The 12,373-nt window shown below is 39.5% G+C and overlaps 2 pseudogenes; both read right to left on the reverse strand.

Moving 5' to 3' along the window:
- The window catches only part of LOC126071043 (vomeronasal type-2 receptor 116-like), a 46,392-nt pseudogene extending 37,406 nt beyond the window's left edge, over positions 1–8,986 (reverse strand).
- Positions 1–12,373, reverse strand: part of LOC126074056 (olfactory receptor 7G2-like) — a 678,546-nt pseudogene that overhangs the window by 257,273 nt on the left and 408,900 nt on the right.

The raw sequence follows: 12,373 nt of genomic DNA on the forward strand, positions 1-12,373 counted from the left end.
ACAGGAATCAAATTGACTACATCTGTGGGAAGAACTCAAAACCCAGTGCAACAGAAAAACTCAGTATCCTCAGTCAGAACAAGGTCAGGGACCTACTCTGCAACAATCAATTGCTCAGATACAAGCTCAAGTTGAAGTTGAAGAAAATTTCAACAAGTCCATAAGAGCTAAAGTACAACCTTGATATCTCGCCTAAATTTAGAGATCAACTCAAGAATAGATTTGATGCATTGAACACTAATGACCAGAGACTAGATGAATTCTGGAATGACTTCAAAGACATCATACATGAAGAAAGCAAGAGATCATTAAATAGACAGGAAAGAAAAGACCAAAGTGGATGTCAGAAGAGACTCTAAAAGTTGCTCTTGAATGTAGTGTAGCTAAAGCGAAAGACAGAAATGATTAAGTAAAAGAGTTGAAGAGAATATTTCAGACAGCAGCTTGAGAAGACACAGTAAAATATTATAATGAAATGTGCAAAGACCTGCATTTAGAAAATCAAAACAGAAGAACACGCTTGCCATTTCTCAAGCTCAAAGAACTGAAGAAAAAAGTCAAGCCTCAAGTTGCAATATTGAAGGATTTGAAGGAGAAAATATTGAGCAATGCAGGAAGCATCAAAAGAAGACGGAGGGAATACACAGTCACTGTACCAAAAAGAATTGGTCGACCTTCAACCATTCAGGAGGTAGCATGTGATCAAGAACCCATGGCACTGAAAGAAGAGGTTCGAACCACACTGAAGGCATTGACCAAAAAGAAGGCTTCAGAGATTTATGCAATACCAATTGAGATATTTCAACAAATGGATGTAGCACTGGAAGTGCTCGCTCATCTATGCGAAGAAATTTGGAAGGCAGCAACCTGACCAACCTATGGGAAGAGGTCCACATTTGCACCCATTCCAAAGAAAGGAGGCCGGATAAAATGCAGAAATTATCCAACAATATCATAAATACGACACACAGGTAAAATTTTCCTGTAGATTATTCAAAAGCGGTTACAACAGTACATTAACAATAGGCTCAAATATAGCAATGATTGTGAGGATGGCGAAGGATCAGTGTTTCCTTCGGTTGTACACAGGGTCGGTATGAGCTGAAATCGACTAAAGGCATCTAACAACAACAACAATCTTTCGGTAGGTATCACACTGCACTTCGCTGCTACACAAAATTTTGGCTGTTTGCTGTGCAGCAGAAAAATATAGCAGTCTAGTCCTCTAAAGGTTACGGCTTTGGAAACCCTATGGGGAAGTTCTACTCTGACCTATACTGTCAAGTATGAGTCAGAATCCACTCGATGACAATGGGTTTGGTTGTTTGTTTTATATCAATTTTTAGACAAACTTTAAGTAATTCTACTGAAGTTAATTATGAGAAAATATTTCAAGAAATTTAACTGAAAAATATACCTATTGCTGTCAAATTGAATTGGACTCATACTGACCCTGCTGTAGAGTGTAGAACCCTCCTATAGGGTTTTCAAGGTTGTAAATCTTTATAGAAGCAGATTTCTGCATCTTTCTCCCATGGAGTGGCTGGTTGGTTCAAATTGCCAACCTTTTGATTAACAGTCAAGCACTATAACCACTGCACCACCAGGACTTCCTATCTTGTTTTAGGGTATTTTGTTTAACATCTGAATTTTTGTACAGGCACATAAACACAAACTTTAAAAAGTAACTAAAAACTAGTTAGAAAAAGTACAATGAAATATATCAAAATAAACTTCCAAAATCAGGAAATAGTAAATAATAAAGATAAAAGGATAACTAATGAAATTAAAACAAGAAAGCTATAGATTTGATAACTCCAAGAGGCATTCTTTGGCAAAAGCAAACTTCGGACAAGTGTAATCTAAAAACTAATATGAGAAATCAGAATGCAGGGAATTAGTTTTGAGATAGTGGCTGTGATTATGCACGTGGAGAACATGTAATCATGTCTGTCTCGATGGGAAAAATTCTGAAAACCTCAAGATAGTTCTTTTCTTTTAGGGAAATATAACTAACCACAGTTGACTTAAAGAAAAGTAGAGCACATCCATAGTCTAGGAAATAACTGACTAATCAACAAAGACTTACCTCCAAACAAGGTCCTTGCTGGGAGTCTCTGTGGCACATGACATAGAAATTCCCACTAAAATTGTAAAGAATATAAGGATGCATGATATGGCCACTATCCAGTACAGTAGTCTGGAGTTTCATACTATGCAATAACACAAGAAAAATAAATTAGAGTCTTAATGTTGGAAAGGCAAAATGATCTCTTGCAGATGATGATTTATAATTGAAAGATGGTGGATATCAACTGAAAAGTTATTTAAAGTAATGACTTTTTAGTTGTGTGTTTGGATAGCAATTAAATGAACTAAAATCATTAGATTTCATATGTGCTGCACTGATCAGGTAGGAAAGGACATTCGAATCAGAATACTAAAAAAATAGAAACGGGGTCTGGCATATTAGGGATACTCAGTATCTGACAACTCTATTCTACTCATTGAGAGCTATGTTCCTGGTATGAAAGACATTGCATCTTTTCATGCATTATGTCATTTCATCTTCCCCACAAACCTATGAAATAGGAAGTTTTATTATACTTCATGTACAGATAGTATTTGCTTACAGTGAATATTTGTTGAATGAAGAAATGGACTCATAAATGAAGTCATGAACACACGAGATCGCACTTATGAAAAATGAGGGAATAAAATAAAGAGGAGAAGCTAGCTCTTGCTAACAAAATTAAAAAAAAAAAACACTGTGGTTCCAGCTGATCAGGACACAAAGCCCTTCACTGAAATTGTGGATGAGAAAAACACAGAATAGGAGTTAAGAAAACATGAAATGCATGAATGGAACAACCCCACCCTAAAAGAATGGGCTTTCCTCTCTCTTGCATTCTTCTTGTCTTCTGAGAGTTAAACCAAAGCCCTCTGCCATGAGCTGATTCTCACTCATGGTGACCCTATGTGTTTCTTATAGAGTAGAATTCCTCCATAGAGTTTTCTATTATGAAAGCAGATCACCAGGCCTTTCTTCCATGGTGTGCTAGGAGGGTTCAAACCATCAAACTTTAGGTTAGTTGTTATCGTTGTTACGTGCCATCAAGTTGGATTCAACTCATAGTGACCCTATGCATAAAAGAACGAAACAGTGCCCGACCCTGTGCTATCCTCAAAATAGTTACTATGCTTGAGCTCATTGTTGCAGCCACCGTGTCACTCCATCTCGTTGAGGGTCTTCCTCTTTTTTGATGACCTTCTGCTCTACCAAGCATGATGTCCTTCTCCAGACACTGATCCCGCCTGATGACAAGTCCAAAGTATATGAGATGTAGTCTCGGCATCCTTGCTTCTAAAGAGCATTCTGGTTGTAATTCTTCCAAGACAGATTTGTTCATTCTTTCAGCAGTCCATGGTATATTCAATATTCTTCACCAAAACCACAATTCGAAGGCCTCAATTCTTCTGTCTTCCTTATTCCTTGTCCAGCTTTCCCATGCACATGAGGCAGTTGAAAACAACATGGCTTGGGTCAGGCGCACGTTAGCCCTCAAGGTGACATCTTCATTTTTCAACACTTTAAAGACGTGTTTTGCAGCAGATTTTCCAATGCAATGTGTCTCTTGATTTCTTCACTGCTGCTTCCATGGGTGTTGATTATGCCCCCAAGTAAAGTGAAATCCTTGACAAACTCAGTCTTTTCTCCATTTGGTATGATGTTGCTCATTGCTTCAGTTTTGAGGATTTTTGTTTTTTTTATGTTGACGTGTAATCCTACTGAAGGCTGTGGTCTTTGATCTTCATTAATAAGTGCTTCAAGTCCTCTTCACTTTTAGCAAGCAAGGTTGTGTCATCCGTATAATGCAGGTTGTTCATGAGTCCTCCTCCAATCCTGATGCCCCATTCCTCTTCATCGAGTCCAGTTTTTCAGATTATATGCTCAGCACACACATTGTATAGATATAGTGAAGGGATACAACCCTGACGCATACCTTTCCTGACTTTAAACCATTCAGTATCCCCTTATTCTGTTCAAACAACTGCCTCCCTTTCCATGTATAGATTCCTCATGAGCAAAATTAAGTGTTCAGGAATTCCTACTCTCTGCAAAGTCATCCATAATTTATTATGATCCACACAGTCGAATGCCTTAGCATAGTCAATAAAACACAAGTAAACATCTATCTGGTATTCTACGGTTTCAGCCAGGATCCATTGGATGTAGTCGAGTGCAAACCTTTTGTACCACCCAAGGACCTTTTTGGGAGCTACTGCTCAACAAATACCTCCCTCCATACTTTTGGTCCAGCATTTCACAAATTTTCTTTCATTCTTGCCCCCTAATGAGCCTTTAGAGGCATTTTCCCTCTTAATCACCAACCTACAAACTCTTGCAATTTTAATTCCACAAATATAGTGTATGCCTGTTTAGGTACTGTGGCCCTTTAGAAGGCCACAAACCATTGTAATGGCTCATATGTTTTCACACTCCCAAGAACCTATTTCTATCACCTAGGTGGTGGTATCACCCCCCTTGAGAATACATGGTCTAGGCACAGCAGTTATTTGTCTCTTTAAGCTTTTCTGGATTGCATCCTACAAGGTTACTTTCCTCCCTGGCTGCTTTTGGTGAGAACAGAAGGGTATGAGGTGGACCAGGCATGGTTATCTGGACCAGAGTGATGTCTATGGGAGGCACAAGTGAGTTCATTTCCAACCTGGGAGTGGCGAGCTGCAGACAAAGGGAACGGGCTAGTATCCGCTGTTTCTAGGGCTTCAGCACTCGAAATACTATTCCTGCTCATCAAATAGTATTTTTCTAGTGTTCCTAACGTCTCAGACGGATTTAGCTTACAGGGAGGAAAAGAACCTAAACAGATAGGAATTTTGCTTGTCATTTAGTTCCCATGGTATAAATCTGGGCCAACATTTGAATCCACAACCACAGGGAGTCTTTACCTTAGAAAGAACATTTCTTTAAGTTTGGACCTCTACTCTGCAGAATGCCCCTGAGAAACGCCGCCTGAACATCTTAGCTGGAGTTTCTCCACACTCAAAGGGAAGGAGGCATGCATTGGTTCAAGACTCATTGAAATCCTGTTGCCTTCACTCAGAGACATGGAGGTTCCACCCGAGCATATCCAGGCTCCCCTGGGACATCCCATGAGCATCCCTACGACATCTCTTCTAGCCACTGAGGGTAGATCCGAGGAACAGGGGAATCACTGCAGGTGGAGAGACAAACAGAAAGCTAACTGATGGGTTTCACTGCAGATCTCTTGGGGCATCTCCCACTTCCACATGTGGCCACCCATCAATGATCTGTTGTCATTATAAAAGTGGGGGATAGAGATTATTTTTTTCTTATCCAATTCATATAAGACTAGTACATAAAATATTCAAAACTCCCCAGGAAATACAGAGTACTGGCCATTGCAGTCATTTGGTTTGGAGATCAAAGGATTCATAACAACTGGTTAATTAAAGCCATGAAACTCAGAGTAATAACAGAGTGACTGCAGGGCATCTCTCAGTCTGCACTCCTAGGGAGTCAGGATATTCTTGCCCGTCATCTGGATATTGCTGTTTAGCCCCATCAAGGTTACTGCTTCAGAACACGTGACTACCTGGGCCAGGATATAATGTCCCTGTCTCCTCCCTTTTTCCCTAGAGTGACACTTACTGTGTGTGATGCCTTTAGCCTCCACTAGGAATCATTTCAAGAATATTCAAATTCATGATTGGATTACTTGTAGGGAATTGGCTGAAGACATTGCTCATTATATTATATTATACAGTGTAATGTTTCTATGAGAATCAGGGACACTTTTTTTTTTAAGGAGGCAGGGTCATGCTTCCATTACAGAATTAGTATGTTTTAATGTTATGGATACTGTGAATCTTATAACTGATGGTTGTAGCATAGATTCCCTACCCAACATACATATTCTCTTTTTTACTAACAGAAACCCAATTTTATAGGGAGTTGGTTAGATATGCCTTGGGTGCTACAAACAGTTGAGACCTAGGCTACTAAACAAAAAGTTGGCGGTTTGAATCCACTCGGATTCTCTTCAGAAGAAAGGCTGTCCATCTACATCTGAAAGGTCACAACCATTGAAAACCCTACAGAGCAAAGATAATTGAACAGGTGACAACTGGTTACATATGCCTTGCTGAAGTACCACACTTCCACTTGTAATTATGGGTAGTCAGTGGTATAGAAGGGAAGGTTTGGGATGGGAATATTGGAATGCTCTTTAGAAACATTTCCCCTTTTCCGTCTTCTTCTTACCCCCAGTTTGTACATGACAACTGGAATCTAGAAGCCATCATATATACAAAAACCACACATTGTGAATGGCAGAGCAGAAACATAGACTAGTGCTTGCACTCATGTTAACCTGGAGCTATTATGTTGGACCCTTCTTTTATGGAAGAGAAAATAAACTCCTTTTGTGTTTAAAGTACTTTTAATTGAGTTTTTCCATTTATATAGCCAAATCTTATGCTAACACTACAAACACAGTCTTTTGTCTTCACTGGAATATACACAGCCAAATCAGGCACCTAATGTTGGCACCTGTGTGAGATATTATAATATGAATTTTGTTTACTTTGTCATTTCTCCCTTCATTTTATGTTTCCTTTCTTTTCTTTTGACCCAATGTTTCTCTTCTTCTATACGTTTAAAACATTTTCCTTTGTCTTATGTAATTGTGTAGACTTTCTAAAAATTCTTGTTGGAACGTATCATGTGAATGATAAATAAATGGTGTTTTTCAAATGACACTAGACAATAGATTCTAGACATTGACACATTGTATCTGTCATACCACGAGCTTCCTCTGAGGTCCTTGTACTCACTGTTGTGCTGATGAAGAAGCAGGTTCCTAGTATGTAAAGAATATTTATACAGTCCATCAGCTACTATGTGGAAAGGGCTGAATTAGAACTCACCCTTGTCTGATTCCAAGTCAGGGCCTTCCTCACTGAGCAGCGCTGCCTCCTGTAGTCAGTGCTTGACAAATAAGAGGAGGTGCTAAGGTTGAACCAGAGCAGAATCCTGAGAGCTGAACAGCCTGAGGGGAGAGTAAATATTTCTGCTCAAAGAGCAGATTGGTCTCTGAGATGGAAGCAAGAAGGAAAGGGAACCAGAGAGAATGGGCTGTGAGAAGCCCCTTCAGAGTAGGGACCTGGACGGTATAGAATTTGAATCAATACCATTTCACTATGTCATCACCCTGACTGTTCCCCAGAAGACATGGTTCATAAAAGCTTTCCTTCCCCTGCAATCCATTCCCACAGAACCCATGCCCACAGAACTCCCTGGAGTTCTCTGGCTTCTCCATGGCATCACCCCACAGACCGGGCTACACTGGCCCTTTCTCCTTTGAACAACGGGTACAGGCTAGGCAGGGAGGTGGTTTCCAGTGCTGGGTCTCAGGAGTGGATGGACCTTTCAGCGGAGGACTACAAATGAGGGGGATCTTAGCTTGTGGCCGGTGTGTTGCAGTTGAGCAGCAGAGGGAGAATTTAAAGCTTTGGGGGCTCAGAGGCAGATTTCTCAGAAGTTCTCAAAAAATACATTGTTTAATTGTTACTCCATTCTCCAGGACTCCACTCCTTGGAGGCCATGGGACCATAAAGAAAGAAAACTTTACTGCCAGTTCGGTCCCATGGGTTCAGCTTTGGCACCAGATGCAGATTCCCTCACTGCCAATGGACCCAGCTGTCCTGAAAGAGAATTTCCCTACCCAAGAATATGACATCTCATGTACGGCACATCATAAGGACCACTGATGAAAAGCTAAAAACAGATTTTTCCTTAGAACCTCCAGAAAGGAAGGCAGACGTCTTGATTTTTAGCTCAGTGGGACTCATTTTGGACATCTGTCTTCCAGAACTTAAAGATAATAAATTTATGTTGGTTTAGGTCACTAGTTTATGGTAATTTTTTATAGCAGCAATAGGAAACTAATAGGCATGGCAACCCCTAGACTGAGGTTTTTAGCTGGGTATATTGCAATCCCAAACTAAACCAGTGTTCTAGTATTAAAAAAAAAAAAAAGTTGAGAATAGATATTGGAAAGGCAACTTAGCCATGTTTGCCACAAGAATAACTGGGCAAGATAATCCTATAGGGTCGCTATGAGTTGGAATCGACTCGAGGGCACTGGGTTTTTTTTTTTTTTTTTTTTTTTACAAACAAGAATGAAGAGAAAAGGTTTGGTCTCCTCTTTATTACATGCACCATGAAGCTTTGCTTAGCCAGTGTGAAACTGGCTCAATCTAAATAGATATATCCATGCAGCAGAATGATCACAAGCAAATCCAGTACAGTCAGATGCTATTATATTCATTCTGTCCTACAGAGGGTCAGTATGAGTCTGAATGGACTCGTGGGCACCTAACAACAACAATAATAATTATATTGTAAAAGCAGCATCAAAATCAGTGAGAAAAGAAAAGATTTGGATATAAATGAGACTTACTAAGTTAATTGCTGGAAGCAAAAAAAAAAATTTCTGTCTTAAAGTGATAAAATTGGAAGAAATATTTCAAATAGCATAAGATTTCTAGAAGAAACTATAGATTAATGCCCAAAGTGGAAGAACATTCCATATGAAGAGCAGAACTTCTTAAAATATTTTTTCTTACCTTTAGCCTTCTCGAAATCCTCATGTACCAAAGCTGCTACCAGAAGCTTCCATCTTATCTTGACTTCCAACTCCAAATAGTCTCTTCCAAACCCAGATTCATTCTCTCTCTCTTCTCTGACTCTTTTAGACTCTCTCTTAATTATTCTTCCCATTTTCCATATAATATAGGCTTCCCTGCTGATTGCTCAGCATCTCCACCATCTGTACAAAAAAGCACAGAAGTATAGGATTTGGCTGGGAAGAAATGCAGCCACTGTGAGAATGATTGCACGAGGGAAAGGGAGTGTGGATATAGATTCCTTTTTTACTTTTTCTGTTACATAACTTATTGAAACCCCAGCTTCATGGCAAAGTTTGATATCACTTCTATGGATTATTCGTTTCGGAATTCTCATTTCGTTCAGCACGTTCCCTCCATTTCTACACACAATGCTACTACAATAAAAAATAAGTCTGCACTCTAGAGTTACTGTAGCAATAAAATACATGTGACAATGGAATTATACAAAACTTCAAACATCATTTTTTTACCAGTACTTAGAAACCTTAATACTAAAAAGCAATACCATCAAAAAAATTTTAACATGCAAAAAAAATGATAAATAGACTTGCAGGGGGCTTACAAATGTAAATATTCTACTCAGAGGTTGACTTCTACTTTGTCTCACAGTCAAGGTCAGATTAATTGACCTGAGAATTAATGAGACATAAGAAACAAAGAGAGGAAGATCCTCAATGAGATGGACTGATACAGTGCCTGCAAACGTGGGCTCAAGCATGCAAGGATTCTGAGGGTGATGCAGGACAGGGCAGTGTTTCATTATTGTGCGAATCTGCGTTGTAGCCTTTCATCATACTCAATCAATCTATATAACCCGAGAAGCTGAACTATATGAAGAAAAATATGGTATCAGCATCGGAGGAAGACTCCTGAACAACCTGCATTACACAGATGACACAGCCTTGCTTGCCGAAAGTGAAGAGGACTTGAAGCACTTACTGATAAAGATCAAAGACCACAGCCTTCGGTATGGATTGCACTTCAACATGAAAAACATGGAACTCCTCACAACTGGACCAATATGCAATATCATCACAAATGGAGAAAATATTGAAGTTGTCAAGGATTTCATTTTATTTGGATCCTCAATAAACAACCATGGGAGCAGCAGTTAGGAAATCAAAGAACATATTGCATTGGGTAAATCGGCTGCAAAAGTATTCTTGAAACTGTTAAAAAGCAAAGATGTCACTTTGAAAACTGAAGTGCGTCTGACCTAAGCCATGGTATTTTCAATAGACGCACCTGCCTGTGAAAGCTGGACAAGGAATAAAGAAGATCAAAGAAGAATTGATGCCTTTGAATTACGGTGTTGGTGAAGAGCGCTGACTATACACCATGGCCTTCCAGAAGAATGAACAAGTCTGTCTTGGAAGAAATACAATCAGAAAGCTCCTAGGATGCCGGGATGGCAAAATTTCATCTCACATACTTTGGAGGGATCAGATTCTGGAAAAGGATATCATGCTTGGTAGAGTTGTTGTTGTTGTTGTTGTTAGGTGCCACTGAGTCATAAGGACTCTATGTACAACAGCATGAGATACTGCCCTGTCCCTCGCCATTCTCATAATCATTGTTATGCTCAAGCCCGTTGTTGCAGCCAATGTGTCCATCCATGTTGTTGAGAGTCTTCCTCTTTTTCACTGACCCTCTACCTTAGTCTTCAAGGTGACATCTTTGCTTTTTAACACTTTAAAGAGGTCTCCTGCAGCAAGCTTGCCCAGGGCAATGCATCATTTGTTTTCCAGACTACTGTTTCCATTGGTGTTAATTGTGGATCAAAGTAAAATGAAACTTTTGATTACTTGAACCTGGTAAAATAGAGGGTCAGTGAAAAAGAGGAAGACACTCGATGAAGCGGATTGACACTGTGGCAGCAACAACGGTCTCAAACACAACATTTGTGAGGACAAGGCAGGACCAGGCAGTGTTTCATACAGTTGTACATAGCGTTGCTATAAGTAGGACCTGACTGGATGGCGCCTAACAACATTTTCCTGAGGTTGCGAGATCTGTACGGGGAACTTTTTCTCAAATCTCTATTAAAGCACTTGCCACACTGAATTGGCTACCTGTCTCTACCACTAGCCACAAGCCTTCCGAGGGCATGACTGAATCTTGGGTATCTTTGTATCTCCATGCCTGGTACGTAATACATACTTCATCAAATTTGGTTGAAGGAAAGAATTAAGGAGTTTATTAGTAAATGAACAATGCTATCACCTAATAAGTACCATCCTACCCCTATTTTGTACCCTGCGGTTCACTTTCCTCACTAATTTATCTTTGTAAAACACTATTTTTCAAACTTTTGGCCATTCCTTTGTAGATAGAAAAAAATAATGAGGATACACAAGCATGAAGTACAATCAAGTGAAGTAAAGCAGAAGCAGGTGGAGTGGAGTGGAGTAGAAAATAATGTTGCACACATGATAAGGCAAAGTCTTGTTTATCTTAAGTTTCAGTTGTGTGTGTATGTGTGCATCAGTACTGTATACTGGGTTTCGGCATAGGATGTATTCTTACTGTGGCTTCTGACCAAAATGATATGAAAGGCACCGTACTAAACCTTAGCTTTGTGCACTTCATGCCCTGTTAGGCAAGTCAGAATTAGATGCGATTCTGTTACTAGTTCTTGCAATTTTTTCTAACTCCCTTCAGTAATGTTCGATGTCTCTTCCTACAAGATTAATGCCTTAGCTTCACATTCAAGACCTTACATAATCTGCCCCCAACCTATTGCATATTGCTTTCTTCCCACAACCAGCGCCATTACAAAACATCAAGCCTATACAAATGCTCTGCTCCTTGCCTCTCCCACCCTGCTAAATGTACAAGACATAGTCTTTGCTTTGTAACTTTTGCTTACCCTCTCTCACTTTCACTCCACCACCCCTGCCACTCCTAATGGGCTCTGTCTTCGATGATTTAGCTACAGGTGTGTTCCTGACGGTCTTCAGCTAGAAGGTATTGACACTTGGCTCATGGTAAGTACATATAATGTTTGCTGTAAAAATAGCACTGAGATTCTTGTACTACCACATAATTCCTTTTTACCTTTTATCTGAATTTTGTGATGAGTGTTGTTTACAATGCACAAAGTGAGAAGTTGGTTCAAACACAGTCTTAAATCACATGTGATTGATTCACAGGAAGGCTATGAGACCAACGGCAACATAAAAATTATTTTAATTGTCTGTGGTTTTGTCTCACATTCATATTAATGACATCTTTCTCAAAATCCTAGCCCCAGTGCTCAACGACCAATGCCAATAAGCCACAGAAAAGACAAACAATTGCTTTTTTTTCAAAAACCAGTTCACAGACTTTTGGAGAAAGAAGCAGTATATAAATACGTGTCAAAATAAATAATGCTATATATTTACGGCACATCATCTTTGTCAAAGCCTCTGAAATCAATTATTTTCTGGTATTGACCACCCTAGCATTTATGACAAAGTGGGTTACTTAGTGTGATTATTAAGACTGTGTGTCAACTTGGCTGGGCCATGATTCTCAGTGGATTATCAGTTATGATGTAATCTGGCAGTTGTATAATGATGAAATCATCTTCATGATGAGACCTGCTATAATGTGATCACCTCCATGATGGGATCTTCTATGAGTAGCCAATCAG

Source organism: Elephas maximus, chromosome 3 (genome assembly GCF_024166365.1).
Source record: "Elephas maximus indicus isolate mEleMax1 chromosome 3, mEleMax1 primary haplotype, whole genome shotgun sequence".
Taxonomy (NCBI): domain Eukaryota; kingdom Metazoa; phylum Chordata; class Mammalia; order Proboscidea; family Elephantidae; genus Elephas; species Elephas maximus.